Source organism: Gopherus evgoodei, chromosome 10 (assembly GCF_007399415.2).
Source record: "Gopherus evgoodei ecotype Sinaloan lineage chromosome 10, rGopEvg1_v1.p, whole genome shotgun sequence".
In the NCBI taxonomy this organism is placed as follows: Eukaryota; Metazoa; Chordata; order Testudines; family Testudinidae; genus Gopherus; species Gopherus evgoodei.
Window position 1 is genome coordinate 77,363,308 of NC_044331.1, and position 13,678 is coordinate 77,376,985.

A 13,678-nucleotide genomic window follows, 5' to 3' on the forward strand; every position below is an offset into this window, starting at 1 on the left:
AGCTGTATTAGTACAGCTGTATAGGGCCAGCGCTGCAGAGTGGCCACACTTACAGCAACCAGCGCTGCAAGTGGTGTTAGATGTGGCCACACTGCAGCGCTGTTGGGCGGCTTCAAGGGGGGTTCCGGGAACGCGAGAGCAAACCGGGAAAGGAGACCCGCTTCGCCGCGGTTTGCTCTCGCGTTCCCGGAGCCACCCAGCAAACCGCAGGGAAGGAGACCTGCTTGCTTGGGGCTCCGGGAACTAGAGAGCAAACCAGGAAAGGAGACCCGCTTCGCCGCGGTTTGCTCTCGCGTTCCCGGAGCCACCCAGCAAACCGCAGGGAAGGAGACCTGCTTGCTCGGGGTTCCGCGAACGAGAGAGCAAATCGGGGAAGGAGACCAGCTTCGCCGCGGTTTGCTCTCGCGTTCCCGGAGCCACCCAGTAAACCGCAGGGAAGGAGACCAGCTTGATTACCAGAGGCTTCCTCCTTCCACGGAGGTCAAGAAAAGCTCTGGTAAGTGTTTACATTGGATTACCAGCGCTGGATCACCAGCGCTGGATCCTCTACACCCGAGACAAAACGGGAGTACGGCCAGCGCTGCAAACAGGGAGTTGCAGCGCTGGTGATGTCCTGCAGATGTGTACACCTTCAAAGTTGCAGCGCTGTAACTCCCTCACCAGCGCTGCAACTTTCTGATGTAGACAAGCCCTGTGTCTCACTTGCCTCTGACTGAGAAACGGGAACAATACTGGCCACCTCTCCGTACTGAGAATTTGTTAGTGTTTATAAAGCACTTTCAGGTCCTCGAATAGCAGGTGCTACAAAAACAGACTAGGGGCTTGGCTACACTGGAGAGTTGCAGAGCTGGTGGTGGGTTTACAGCGCTGCAACTTAGTAACCGTCCACACCTGCAAGGCACATCCAGCGCTGCAACTCCCTGGCTGCAGCGCTGGCTGTACACCTGATCTGCTTGGGGTGTAACGATTGCAGCGCTGGTGATGCAGCGCTGCTCATCAAGTGTGGCCACCAAAAGCGCTGTTATTGGCCTCCAGGGTATTAGGAGGTATCCCAGAATTCCTGTCCACAACAAACCGGAAGAATGGCTGAACTCTGAGCTTCCTGGAGCTTCTTATCTAAAAAACAAACACAGCTGCTCTTTGCTCCAGCAAGCGAGCGGAGGCAGGGGAATTGCTTTGGAATGTTCACAGCTGTTTGCTTGAGGAGAGAGGGGCGTCCGTGTTGAGCAGCTGCTTATGTGGTCTGAAGGCTATATAGGAGTGCATAATTTGCATTTAGTGAGTAAGAGAGGGGTGGGGGAAGGGCTCGAAACTTTTAAAATGATTGAAGGTTGGTGCTGTGTATCTTCCAGTCCTTAGAACTTGTAAGGCAAGGAGCTGAGAACAGTGTCAGCTCCAAAAATCCACTCTCTCTGTCTCCCCCACACTCCCTGTCACACTCCACCCCACCCCCTCTTTCGAAAAGCACGTTGCAGCCACTTGAACGCTGGGATAGCTGCTCATAATGCACCACTCCCAACAGCGCTGCAAATGCGGCCACACTGCAGCGCTGGTAGCTGTCAGTGTGGCCACACTGCAGCGCTTTCCCTACACAACTGTACAGCGCTGTACAACTGTAAGTGTAGCCATACCCTAGGTTTACTAGAAGTCACTTTACAGCAAAGTTTCTTATCACATGTGATTCAAAGAATGAATGGAATCTATAGTAGGTAGAAGTGTTTCTGAATTATAGTGCACAGAAGCATCAAGTTAGACCTCTACAGCCCTTTGTTAAAAGCTTATTAAAACAAATGTTAATTCACCAAAATCCTGTTTTGGACTACAGTTGCTCAGCCAACCTACAGAAGTGAGAAGTTGGTGTGAATGAGAATGAGTAATACAGTGCCTGTCTTCAGAAACCAATTTAAAGTATCATACATCACAACGATCTTCAGAGCCCAAGTAGCTGGCTACACCTTTGACTTAACACCTTTCTTACAGTTCAGGTTATAAATAATGACAATGACAAACCGTAAAAAACTGTCTTAACATGACTGACAAGCATCATGGACACTGAAATGTCAGATTTTCATGAAGACAGAGGTCAGACCTCATGCTCAATTTACATTTCCCCTGGCTGAGCAGTGCAGTTAGAGAACTCTTAAAGAGAATAACCCAGCTGAACCGTTGCAGTAGTAGCTCTGCCACCCCTCATTAACCACCTCTCATTCTCACAACCACCTTCAAGTGCCTCTCTTAGCAGAAGACTGACCCTGTATGCCAGCTGTCTGAAGCTAGTTATCTTGGCAGGAGACAGAAACAGACATAGGAGCATCATGCCTCAGTGTAATTTGTTACTTACTCCCTAAATTCAAAACTTTCTCCATTTAAATGGGCATTTATAATGCCTCTCGCATGCGGAAACAAGAGTTGTTAGTGTGTCAACAGCACAGAAAACTGCCTAGGAGAGGGAACCCCGACAGGTACAAATATTAACTGTCCTTTAAAAATAGTTAACATTCAGTGCAGCAAAAAACACTGAACCTTTCATAATTGGAATGGGTTAGAAACTTGGGCTGATCACTATCAAGTCTTCAGGATCAGTACGCTTTTCTAGGCATTGGACCAGAACCAGCAATTAGTCTAAGAGCAATGCAAGAGTTCCAACAACGGAAAACAAGGTAATTTCAGCTCCACATCTGTGACTCAGATCCACGTAAAGCATTCCATATTCTCTATGCTGCAATACTTCAGGAAACATGGCAAGTTATGGATAACCTGAACATATTAACTGTACATTTCTTTGCTCATCAGTTTCAGCCAGCTGCTTAACATTTTACTGTAGTCCTCAGTTGAGTTAGTTTTTCAAACTAGTATTACAGATAGATACTTGTCATCAGGAGACAGCTGACCCAATGAATTGTGTCTGCACTGAAGCCTATCAGAACTATCATGTCAATACATAACTAAAGCTTGATCACATGGGCTAACAGATAAATAGCTTCCCAAATAAGTTGTATATTCCATGGCTTCTACTGCCCATGTTCTAACTATAAATAGCAAGGGATCTATCAGTCAGTATAACTCCCATTTACAGTAACTGAAGTTATGTGTAGCAACTTCAGAATACATAACCCACCCATCCCCACAATCAAAAGGCCATTAGTTTAGTGAATGCCCATCTTTGTTAGCTGCCTGGAGGAGAAAGTCTAACATGATTTCACAACACAAGTCCACTTTTCTGACTTATCATTTAAGCCAAAACTTAAAAGGTTTCCAGATGGAGTCCACATGCAACACATTTATGACTGGAGAAATATTAGCACAGTTCCAAGTCCCCTGAAAAGAATGCAGCCTACTGCAAGCACTGAAACCCATTAGTGTACAAGAGTTAGCCTGCACTATTACACTGAAAGCTACTCAAAATGTCAAGCGTATTTTTCTAGATGCACATTTCAAACTAATGAATGGGAGTTTCTTCTAGACTCTGAAAACACCAACCAAGCCTTACTTCCTCTCTACTTTGGTGTGTGTGTTTATTCTTATCAATCAGCTACTGGCCACTTCGCAACACTTCCTGTCTCCTTTCAGTTGTTTCTCTAACTCATCCTTCAATATCAGTTATTTTAACCCTAATACAAGTCATCTACTTTTGCCACTTAGAGACTATTATAATGTACAGTGTACGTCCACCTACAAGACAGTGCTAAACATGAGACTATCGGCCATGTCTGTCAGACACCATTCTAGCACCCACCCCATTTCCAAAGAAGACACAGCATCAGCCTGCCGTGGAATTTATAGCATCAAAAGAGTTTCTGAAATATAAGTAAGGGTATGTCCACGCTACCTGCCGGATGGGTGGGCAGCAATCGATCCAGCAGGGTTGATTTAACATGTCTAATCTAGACCCGATAAATCAATCCCTGAGCACTCTCCCACCAACTCCTGTACTCCACCCCCGTGAGAGACTGGGGAGTGACAGCAGTCAACTCACAGCAGGGAAGAACTCGCAGCTCCATTATTCATGTAGCTGAAGTTATGTAACTTAGATCAATTCCCTCCCCACCCCAGTGTAGACCAAGGCTAAGATGGAAAGCAAGTCACAGGCTCTGTGTTCATAAGCACCTAGCACAAAGGAACCCTAGTCATGGATGACACCCAAGGCGTTACAATAAACAAACAGTAATAATGCCCTGTTGTAAGCGATAATACATCCCACCCCTCCTCACCCCCCACCCGTTTTTAAAAGCAGCCACTTGCACTCATTTATTTAGCTGTATAACAGTGATCAGCTTGACCAAAAATCATATATCACTCACAAAAAGACTTTAAATAATGCTTTGCATCAACAGCGGAGGGCAACATCACTACACAGTATGGACTGAACCAAGCCATTACAGTTCTTCCACTGAAAATGGGTCTGAATCTTTTGCCAAGTGTTTGTAACCTCTTGTTAAGCAGAACGGCTTGTCAATACCTAGTCTCACTATTAAGGCTAAGATTTTGTCATGGATATTTTTATAAATGTCACAGACAGGACACAGGCAATGAACAATAAATAACGGAAGCCTGAGCCCTGCCATATGTGGGGCTGACAGCCTGAACCCTGTCATGTGTGGGGCTGAAGCCAGAGCCAGAGAAGTCATGGAGATCTGTTAGTCACAGAATCCATGACCAAATCATATCCTTACTCATTATGGAGACACCCAGCAAATAAAACCCATTAAGATGTTTATTACGTAATACGGAAAGACCCACTGAAGTAAGCAGGATTTTGCATAACACCAGTACTACAGATGGAATTTTTACATTGACTATAGTATTGCAGGGGTAACATCTTTAAAGTTGGCCCTGCAGTTTTGCTATTGCCACAGAATAAGGATCCTCCCCTGCAGCTAGTACCCCTCCCCTTCCTTCCCCACTTGGCACTATACAACTGTTTAAGAGCAGCAGCCAAAGATTTGAGTCAGTGGATATCCATTCTGTTCCCACAAAGCTACTGAAGATTCCAGGGGACAAAAGGGAAAGTACAGACATCAGTTCCTCCAAAAGCAGAGTGAGGCATAAGAGGTAGCCTTCTAGGCAGGGGTGTAAGATATATCTTGTTGCTCTCTCTAGCCATTGAGGCCCATCTTCTCTCAGAGAGCTATGACTAGGACCATACCAAATTCATAGCCCATTCTAGTCATTTTCACAGTCATAGGATTTTAAAAATAGTAAGTTTCATTATTTCAGCTCTTTAAATCTGAAATTTCACGGTGTTGTAATTGTAGGGGCCCTGATATAGAAAGGAGTTTGGGGGGGTTGTAACGTTATTGTAGTGGGGTTGCAGTACTGCTACCCTTACTTCTGCATTGCTGCAGGTGTCAGCACTGACTTCAGAGCTGGGCAGCTGGAGAGTGGCGGTGGATGCTGGCTGGGAGCCCAGCTCTGAATGCAGAGCCACCGCCAGCAGCAGCACAGAAGTAAGGAGGGCGTGGTATGGTACGGCCATCCTTACTTCTGCACTGCTGCTGGCACGGCGCGGCCTTCAGAGCTGGGTGCCTGGCCAACAGCCACCACTCTCCGGCCACCCAACTCTAAAGGCAGTGCAAAAGTAAGGGTGGCGATACCGCGACACATCTAAAATAACCTTGTGACAGACACTCCCCCCCCCCAACTCCCTTTTGGGGCAGGACCCCCAATTTGAGAAACTCTGGTCTCCCCTGTGACATCTGTATTGTATAGGGTAAAAGCACACAGAAGACCAGCTTTCACGGTCCATGATGTGTTTGCCATGGCTGTGAATTTGGTAGGGCCCTGGCTATGACTGTCAAGCTTCTACACACTGCAGTGTCTGAGGAAGGGTAGGAACCACTGAAGAGAGGACACATAAAGAACCAAGACTAAGATGGGGAAAGAGTGAAGAAAGACATGAAAACAGAGGCAAATTGCTTCATTTTGGCATGAAGATCATCAGCTTCTTTCAGCTATCAAGCTAACTATCGCAGCTATTTGGATCAGAGAAGAAACATTCAGAAACATGACCACCACCTACTTGAAAGAGTCCAGGTGACAGACAGCAATAAATTAAGTCATAGCCCTGTAGTATTTCGCGCTTACTTCTAGTAAAGAATGTGAGTGTGGATGAACATACCTTTTGGTTTCTTTACATAAAATGAGAAGTATCAGATTGACGAGTAAGACACAAAACTTTATTTAAAAAGTTGAAATTTCACCCAGTTTTGACAAACAACACAAAAGCTGAAGAGAAAAATGGACTGTTTACTTTTTTGTACTGTAGGCAGATCTATTTTAAGATTTATAAAAAAAATAGATAGGAGCTAATCTACATCTAGTCTCAGCACATGCCACTTTTCAGACATTTATTGGATACAAGTGAAGAGAGACAGTCATTAAGGTGGGGGGTTTCAAAAGGCACAAGCGACAGGTAAGTGCCCAACTATCATTAGCATTTTTGCAAAATCTGCTGCAGAACTCCTAGGAAAGATGGCTCACAGAAGTAAAGCTGGCAAACCTATACTACTGCTTTCCAGAAACACCAAGTGTCTTCAGTGCTGTACCAACACAAGAGGTATGATCCTGAAAAGCTTACACTCTAAAAACGGCAGTGTTATAATATACCAGATTAAACATAACATAATGTAGATGCATTTTTGAAAACAGTTCTCCCTCATTCCTGCTGGAAATCAGTTATAAGTCTAGTTCCAATTTTCACTGCTTTAGGTACCAGCTAAAGAAGGGTCTGACTTTAAAATACAAAGCTTCAAGTTACGTTGGGAATGTGACTCCCTTTCGAAACCTTGACCTTGCCCACAATCATTTGTCTACAAGAGGTGTAGTTCCAATGGTAGCAACCGCAGAAAAGTTAGCACAGGCCAAACACAATCATTTTCACCATGGTATCATCGATTACCATGTGGCAGAGCTGCTTGTGTCTCACACCACTTGGCACTTCACTTCCACCACTGCTCTCTCACTCATGGAACTAGCATTTGAACCAATGGCTCCCTTTAAATAAGAGCCGCAAGGAGCAGTCAGGTTTTGTGGTTCGAAATATAAGCTCCTGCAACCCCCAAGCTTCCTACTCAGCCCGAAGCGTCGGCTCCACAACAGGAAATGAGGCAAAGGGGAGGCGAATTTCGGTCACTCCTGTGAGCTGTTCCAGGCCCGAGCCTGGCGTGCTGCTCTAGTGGTTCCGAAGGTAAACACGCAGCAGGGCCTGGCCTAGCCGAGGCGAGGCTGGGCAAAGCGGCCCATGGCCAGAGGGGCTCTTGGCTCGGTTCGTGCCGCCGGCGGGGTTACAGCGGCCAACAGTCACAGATGGGAGGCGCTGAAGCAAATTCGCCTCCGCGACTGTAGCCAGAGCAGCGTCTCGGGGCTCCGGGCTTGGAGGCGAACGAGCGGGTCCTGTCCCCGCTGAGGGGCCTCGCGTCTATTACCGAGGCGCTACACAGCAGGAGGCGGCTCCCCGCCGCGGGCCGGGCTAGAAAGGCTGTGACCCCCCCCCCCACAAGCCGGGCTAGGGGCAGGAGCTGCTCCTCCCGCAGCCGCTGGCAGCTCCGGAGGAGACGCAAACACCGCACCCCGGTGGCACGGGCCCCGCCGGGGGACAGCGCCTCCTGCCCCTGCCCCCGGGCGGGACTTGCCCAAGGTCACAGGGGGGCCAGGGGCAGCGCCGGGCATGGAACCCAGGCCGCGGCCACCGCCACCTCGCTCCCTTCCCTGCTCTGCTCTGGGCCCAGGCCTGGCGCCTTCCCGCGGCTGGGGAGGGGGTGACGGGGGGGGGACGCCCGGGGAGGGGGGGCGGAGGGGAGCCCAGCCGGGGCCAGGCCCTGCCCAGCGGCGGGGGGTACTCACCAGCCTTAGCCGCTCCGCCTCCCCCTGGGCCGCTCCGTCCGACCCTCACCTCCCCCGACCCCCGCTTCATTTAGCCGCCGCGGCCAGGCAGGCTCCTTCCGGCCCGCGCTGCGCCTGCGCCGACTGGACGCGACGCGCCACCTGACCGCGCCTCCCCCGACCATAGAGAGGAAAGGACAGGACGCGGGGAGGGGCCCGTCTCCGGGAGCGCACCATAGAGATGGCTCGGGCTGGTCCTCCCGCACCTCCCCCGAAGGCCCGGGATGGATTTTGGGGGGAGGGATTCAGAGCCGGCGGGCGGGGCAGACCCGGGCTGGGAAAGGGGGGGTGGGGGAAGAGCCACACCCCAGTACAGCCCTAGGGCCCAGCGTGAGAGGGAACTGGGGCTGGAGAACAGAGCTCCCACCCTGGCAGAGCAGAGCCCAGCGATGGGGTGGGATGGCAGAGCCCCAGGGGACGGGCCATCCTGGAGTGAAGCAGGAGCAGGGGGCGAGGACAGGTCTGGAGCCTGGATGGCTGAGCCCATGTAGCCAGGGGATGCAGGGGCAGGCCGGCCTCATGGCTTCAAGCTGGCCAGCGGTGATCGGGCCAGCTGAGCCCTGATAAGGCTGACACAGCCCACTGAATGGTCTTCAAACGTACCATAAATTTCCTCTTAATAATGGGCCAGGGGAACTGCAAGATCCAGATATACCCACCTGAGATACAAGGACGGAAACATTCACAGTAACACTCAGGGTACTCAAGGCCCCTGACTCACTTCATCCTCAAGGTTGTATCTAGCTCTCATGCCCTGACAACCCTTTGAGTTTTACCGCCACTGAACAGAGGTTCAGTTCCTGGTTGAATGCAGGTTATTGCTAGGTGCCAGTCCTTTGTCTCAGCCACCCAGACCTGTCATAACTATCTGAGGGGCTATTCCCTTTGAGACACTGAACTGGCTAGAAGTTTTCATAGGAGTAGATATGATCACAATACAAACATCAATATAACTATTGTATTATAGTAGTGTGTGCTTACTGAAACAGTACAATACAGGGGGCAAATCACAGTGACTTTAAAACAACTGAAGATGGTGATCTTATGTCAGGTAACAAAGATCAAAGAAAATAAAACTAAAATAAAAAAGGAGCAATCAGTTTCTAGGAGGTCAATACACTACTGAAATAATACAGTTCTGTTCCATTCCATCCTCTGGGCTCAATTCTTCCTCCCCTGCATCTCATTCCCTTCCCATGGTGAGCTTGAGCAAGTCACTCCACCGCTTGGTACCTCCATCTTTTAATCTGTAAAAGGGATTAATACTGACCACTATAAAACGCTTTGCAATCTTCTGAGGAAAAGCGCTATATAAGGGCTAGTCATTATTACATATAAACCGCGAAAATTCATAGCAAATGGCATTGCTACAATAAAGTAAAAAACAACACTAACTAGCAGGTCACATTTGACTCCATAAGCTGAAGGTGATTCTGAATTAGCTTTCTAATTCTCTAGCTATTTATGCTGCTCACATCACTACAGTATCTGAATGACTCATATTGAACCTATAAATGACTCAATTAAGATGACAAAAAGAACCTGTTCTACAGATTTTTTACATGTAGAAGAAATAAACCTAAGCCCATAGACCCTGCTACAGAAAAGCATTTTGTATTTACATATAAACAAAAACAAAAAATGCTGGTTATAAAGGCAACCACTGTGCAACTCCCATCAAATAAAAAACTGCCACCTACTGGGCTTTAATAAAAGGACTATGATAAAATTGTCAGCACCCTCATGAATGCTTCTATTGCAGCCTTTCCTACAACTCTTGGAGGCTGGAAAAGTCTGATCTATGTGCCCACGACATTTGAAGGGGTCTTTGAACTGCTAATGTGCAACAACGCACGCGCAACCAGCAAAAAGACAAGTCATGCCTGTCATGGTTCCTGATTTCCTATATGTTAGTCATGCTGCCAATAGACAAAAATGGTTTCAAGTGGATAAAAATCAGAATCCTAATATTTGCACTCAGTTTGCCCAGGTCTGCATGAAGAATAAGCTCCTGGAATGTAACATACCCGTGAATGGATCAAGTAAGGAGTCCTGGTTCACTCTCCACCCCAGCTGAAACTAACATCTAACTGACAAATTTTTCACCTCTGGATCACTCTATTCCAGATCTTAAATGTGCAGTAACCAGTAAAAATCAATACAGTTGCTTAAAGCAACATAGTCCACAACCCACTGGTCTGAAGTCGGAAAAGATTTGCTGTAAGGACAGTCAAGCACTGTGGCCTTTATGGAAAGAAAGTTCCTCAAGATCAGTATGTTGAGGCAAGGAGCCAGGGGACACAGCACAAACCTTCTAATTAGAAATTCACAAAAGTGCAATGCAACAGAAAATGCAGTTTCAAAAAGGTTCACCACACAGAGACTGACTCAAAGATGAAAAGAGGAGGAAACATTTATATATACTGTCCACATCGTCAGGCTGGAATTTATTATTTGTATTCCGACAATGCCCATGGGCTGCAGTCAGGGATTGGGGGTCCATCATACAAGATACAGTACAAACAAATAATAGAAAGACAGTCCCTGCTCTAAAAAGTTTACATTAATGACAAGGCAGCAGGTGGATGCAGCAAACAAATGGGTAAAATTGGGAGGGAAGCCACATAGCAGTAATATGAGCATGTTACTGCCTAAACTAATAGTTTGACAGGCACAAGTATGAAATTTCTGACTGATTTAGAGGCAGCTGTAAATCTGGTAGATGGCCATGCTATGTGCAGCTGGAGGATAAGAATAAAACTAGTGTCAAACAAATCCGTAAATAAAAATAAAGATTTTAGAGTATGGAAATCGTAAGCTACTATCCAGGCTGGGCTTATTCAAAATAAAAGTGATAGTTTTGTGGCTGATCTTCTCTATATTTAACATGGCAAAAATCATCAGGAACAGGGCGAGTGCAAGGATGTTTCATGCGCTAGGCGAAACTTCCACCTTGCACCCCCACCCCCAGCCCTGTGGCAGCCCTCCGCCCTAAGGCACCCCTCTGGGCAGCTCCCCGGTGCCCTCTCCCCCTACGGCAGCTCCCCCCCTCCACCCTGAGGTGCCCCCCACAGCAGCTCCCCACTTCCCTACTGCCCTGAGGCATCCCCTCCCCCCCCGCGGCAGCTCCCCCCTGCCCGGGGAGCCATGCAGCAGCTCCCCGCCCCAGCTCACCTCTGCTCCGCCTCCTCCCCGACTTGCTGCAGGCAGCCCTCCCCGCACCCCTCTGCCCCAGGTCCCTCCACCTAAATGCCAACAATGACTGAGGCAGCCAAAGATCTGGCCACCGCGGTCACCGCCGAACAGGAGCGGCGCCAGGGTTTTTGGCACCCTAGGCGGGGGTCCTTCCGCACTCCCGGTCTTCGAGGTACTTCGGCGGCAGGTCCCAGAGCAAGTGAAGAACTCGCCACAGAATTGCCGCCGAAGACCCGGAGCGTGGAAGGACCCCCCCGGCTGCCGAATTGCCGCCAAGGGCGGCAAAATGCCACCTCCCAAATCCTGGCGCCCTAGGCGACCGCCTGAGTCACCTAAATGGAAGAGCCGGCCCTGCCACCGTAGGACCCACAATGCCGCCCCCCCCAAATGCTAGGCAGTCGCCTAACGGGTTGCACCGGCCCTGATTCAGGAAACCTGCTTGAATATAGTCAATGCCATTAACAACAGGTACAGTGGATCACTGACTTATCCAAGCCTGCCCAGTGGAACCCTGTCAGATGTCAAAACATATTCTCAGATGGAAAGAACCGCTGACTATGCTGAAGGTTGAAGAATTGTTTCATTGACACTTGAATGGAAATTCACTGAGCATGATTACTGATCAGTAAGCCCTGGTGACCCTACTTAGAAATCCTAAAGCTACAGAACTGAAGGAGGAAACTAGTTTGCTGTGGGACATGCAGCTGGAAAGACCACCCCTTTCCCTACACTCTTGTCTCCAACGTTTATTATTATTTATTTGTATTACTGCAGCACCTAAGAGCCCCAGCAGTCACAGACCAGGCCCCATTGTGCTAGGCGTAGCACAGAGAGACAGCCCCTGTCCCAGCTAGCACCATGCTACGCCATTTAGTTAAATGTTTTAAAAATACATGTCCAAGCTTATTACAATGGCAGGCAGCGTATTCATAGGTATTGCAATCTGAGGAATTAGCTAATTTATTAGTTGAACCTTTTATTTTTCTTTCATCTGTCATCTATCTCAGTAACCTTTAAATAAAAAAGAAAAATTCAAGAAGCTGAAAAAATATTTTTTCCTGTAAATCAAGTGATGTGCAAATTGCATTTGCACATGCAAGTGTCAGTGCAGCTCTACTACATCCCTATGTGGCATCAGATATTACTAGATAGCTGTTTCCTGGAAAATTTTCACAATAGAGTGTTTTCACTGAGATTAAACTTGAAGCAGGACTGGTAAGAGCTAGGTTGCACTGGAGTATCCTGTAAAGCTCTCTTCAGTCAATCATGTATTAAAGAGCAGCGCTGGGGGGTTCATTAATTAGTGAGAGCTAAAAGCTGGCTTTTCCAGTGAAAGGTGCACTGGACTGGTGCAGATGGACCGTGCTGCAGAAGGAGCCCCCAGGAAAAAGCCGGGTTGACTCAGCCAAAATTCCTTCTGGGGCTCCTAAGGGAACTTGGGCAGAAGGTGCTCACTCCGTACCTGGATAACTCTGCTGGCTATTGTGGAGGGGATAGAGGGACTCCATCATGGCTCTCCCTTGCCCCTGCCTCTCCCTGCAACCTTTTGGGTAACTAGTAAAGGTGGCACTGCTAGCAGGGCCTATGCTGCTGAGTAGGACCATTCTTAGTCCCTGCACAGGGGTGCAAGTGGCAGTGGGAGGCTTCTTGTACCCTCTCCCCCATTCTGTGCAACCCCTGGTGTCTGGGCACAGTCTGGCCCATAGGGTTTTTATGGCACTGTAAAATTTAAAAAAGCAACAACTCGAAAAATATATATAAATTTCCTGCCCCTAGAGGCTCTGGGCCAAGTTACTTTCTTAGATCTACAGGGTATCCCCTTTTGGCTTCATTCCCACTCTCAGCCTGACAACGAGATTTGCACACACACCATTCTAGGTGCAGATTTGCAGCTGAGTATGACCTCTCTTCTTTCCCAATCTCCTTTTCCAGTTCTTTGTCTCCTTCTCTCATTCCACTCAGATTGGGGCGGGGGCCATCATTCATTGTATGTGCACAATGCTGTCCTGGCCCCTGACTGGGGGCTACCACAATGGAAATTACAAAAAATAAATTCTTTCCCTCCATTCCTCTCTCTCCATTTCTTTCTAATTCATAAGAATGGCCATATGGGGTCAGTCCAAAGGTCCATCTAAGCCCAGTATCCTGTCTACCGACAGTGGCCAGTGCCAGATGCCCCAGAGAGAATGAACAGAACAGGTAATCATCAAGTGATCCATCACCTGTCGCCATTCCCAGCTTCTGGCAAACAGAGGCTAGGGACACCATCCCTGCCGATTCTGGCTAATAGCCATTGATGGACCTATCCTCAATGAATTTATCTAGTTCTTTTTTGAACCCTGTTATAGTCTTGGCCTTCCCAACATCCTCTGGCAAGGAGTTCCACAGGTTGACTGTGTGTTGTTTGTTTTAAACCTGTTGCCTATTAAGTTAATTTGGTGGCCCCTAGTAAACAACACTTCCTTATTTACTTTCTCCACACCAGTCATGATTTTATAAACCTCTATCATATCCCCACTTAGTCATCTCTCTTCCAAGATGAAAAGTCCCACTCTTAACAACCTCTTCTCATACAGCGGCCATTCCATACCCCTAATCATTT

General features: G+C 48.1%; 1 protein-coding gene across 4 annotated transcripts in view; it reads right to left on the reverse strand.

The window, feature by feature from the left end:
* RNF216 (ring finger protein 216) overlaps positions 1-7,955 on the reverse strand; it is a 124,081-nt gene extending 116,126 nt beyond the window's left edge. For 3 of the 4 annotated variants that reach the window (XM_030579137.1, XM_030579134.1, XM_030579136.1), the window contains exon 1: positions 7,843-7,955. The gene's annotated coding sequence lies outside the window, so the exon portion shown is untranslated. Of the gene's footprint in view, positions 1-6,757; positions 7,505-7,842 lie in introns of those variants that run through there. The other variant, XM_030579135.1, reaches the window with a different exon arrangement.
* Positions 7,956-13,678: the final 5,723 nt, after the last annotated feature.